Raw genomic sequence first — 2,602 nt, forward strand, 5'->3', positions numbered from 1 at the left:
TCTCATCCGTTGCTGATTTATCACTACTCTCTAAAGGCTGCTTACTTTTTGATCGACTGCGAGCTTGTAGCCCTGAACTATCAAGTGGCTTACTGACTACAGGCCTACAAGCTGATTTGCATACTGGACATTGTGCGCTTTTCTTAAAATGCGCTTCTGTGCACTTCCTGTGAAATTCATGTTGACACGAGGTTATGAAAATTTCGACGACGGTAATATCGGATTTACATATCGGACAAACTGTAGCTGGGCCACCTATACGGAAAAGATATTACTTGCTTCTATAAACAAAATTGTAAACCCACAAAATTTATATACGGAAAAGATAATAACTGAACTCCTTGCTTGATGTCCTACGAGTCGAGGGTGTTTTTTCAAGTGATGCCAGTATTTTCCGAACAGTTAAATGAATGTCTATCTTTAATTTACAGAGTATAGTTAGTTCAACGACTTGGTATTTTAAGTTGGGATAGAAGATCTAAGTTGATTTTTGGATTTTCTGTTTTTCTCAGACTAATAGACACCTCATCATTTCTGCTAAATTAAGAAAAATTCTTTAGTTAGCTTATATTTCCGTACAGCTTTAAATAGTTATATTCACTTAGCATGTTTTCAAAGAAACTAATAAAAAAAAAGAAAGAATTTTTAAAAAAAAATATGAAAAAAAGTTTTTTTTCCTATTAAGAGTAATGAATTATAACTGTAGCGTGTAACGTTCGACTATAGTGTTATGAATCGAGGGATCTGTACTTGCGGGGCATGCTATAGGGTCCGGCACTAACTCGTCGGCTTTGGCGGTGTTGTTCTTGCTTTATACTGACCCTGACACTATCTACACATTATTATTAACAGACTAAGAATTGAGCGTGCTTGCGACAAAATTATAAGTTAGTTAACTAAGCCGAAAGAAATATAAATAAATTCGGAAAAAAATAGAATTTAAAGACTCCAGAAAAGAAAAGAAAGAAAAGAAAGAGAGAAATCTTAACGCAGCGAAGACACGGATGTTATTGTGCTCGCATGTTGCCCGCCCTACCTAGGATCGCCTGCCGCAAGAGCATGTCTCTGGTGACCCCTTTTGTACCCTACGACCGTGAAAACATCAGCTGTGTTCAGTAAATTTTCGAATTAAGCTTCCATTTTTATAATAAATTCAGGGAAAGAACCCATAATTAATAGTAGTTCAGTATAGTAATTCATAATAACGTAATAAGTATAAAAATAGTAATAATGTTTAGACAATGGCCATGGTAGATAATCTTAATTATAGGAATATATATATATGGTTTTTATAAGATAAGGTTGTTTTAAAGTTTATAATTTCAATTTGCTTCAGGTTGAGCTAATAATTTGATTTAATTGTTTTTATTTAATTACGATTAAGAAAGAATTTTGATCATATTCAAGTTAATTCTTTCTTAAGGTTTTTTTCGTTGTAAGTACTTTATATTTTTTGGATAATATTTGTTTTTTCTTTACTCGTTAATTTAATGCTTCATTAGATTTACCATTCAAATAAAAGTCCTTTTTAGATTTCAAAAAATAAACAATTAGTTTTCAAACTCACGGCCAGTTTTCCATCGACGAAAGATCGATCTACCGACGCAGGTGTGCTGGAAAAAGATTATGGCGTTTTGCACCATAGGGTTAAAGTAAACTTAGGAACACTCGATATTTTGAAAACGATCTTAAAATAAACTTTCTTGCCATTATATCCCGATTCTTTAGACGCGCAAAATGTTTTTCTTATTTTAGGTAGTATCTATAATAAACTAATTTAGATTCGCTCCAATATATTTTAAAATTGTTTGAGATGTTTTCCCATGGGGTTCAGTGTGGTTGCAGGTTTAAGGTGCTCGAAATTGGGGCAAGTGATTGGGTTGATTGCCAGAGATAATACAAAGAAATAGCAGAGGGTTAAAATTTGCGCCAATTTGCATTGGGTTAAGGCTGCTGCTGATGTGTTTGTGCGGCCAAGAGATCTCACGCAGGTGTAGCTGCGTAGGTGTGCGCACCAAAAAAGACTACACGTCCATGTATAAGTAGAGCTCGTAAATGCGCACATGTGCAACAAGGTTAGGTGCGCATGCGTATTTGTTGGTGCCAGGTTAGGTACACATGCCGTTTAAGGGGGTGCTCCTCGGTACAGGCGCTTGTTTTCGTTGGTGATACCTGGTATACATGCTCCTAGTCACGTCTACTTTACATACTGCTAACTAGGCACAACCTGACGATTGGGGAACGGTTACAGCAAATACCTAATAAAAGACACTATTCTCGATCATATCTACCTTACGATTGTGCCCCGGAAACGTTTTGGGGGACTTAGGACTTTTTTTCCAGGTCGTTGCCGGCAGCGTCCAACCAAAAAAATATAACTTGCTGCTGGGACACACTCTTGTAGTCGGGTCGACTCTAATTTTTCCCACTTCAGCTCCCTTAGACACGGACGGGGGTTAGACGCAGAAAGAAAACCATTTCGCCTTAAAACTTACTCGGTTTAAGCGCTGGCGGGTGTCTTTACTTAAATTTTCCACTATCGAATCGAAATACTTGCGAAAAGTCCGCTTACGGCATCTGCATAGACGCAGTATGCATGGCG

The sequence above is a fragment of the Drosophila suzukii genome (genome assembly GCF_043229965.1).
Source record: "Drosophila suzukii chromosome 2 unlocalized genomic scaffold, CBGP_Dsuzu_IsoJpt1.0 scf_2c, whole genome shotgun sequence".
Taxonomy (NCBI): Eukaryota; Metazoa; Arthropoda; class Insecta; order Diptera; family Drosophilidae; genus Drosophila; species Drosophila suzukii.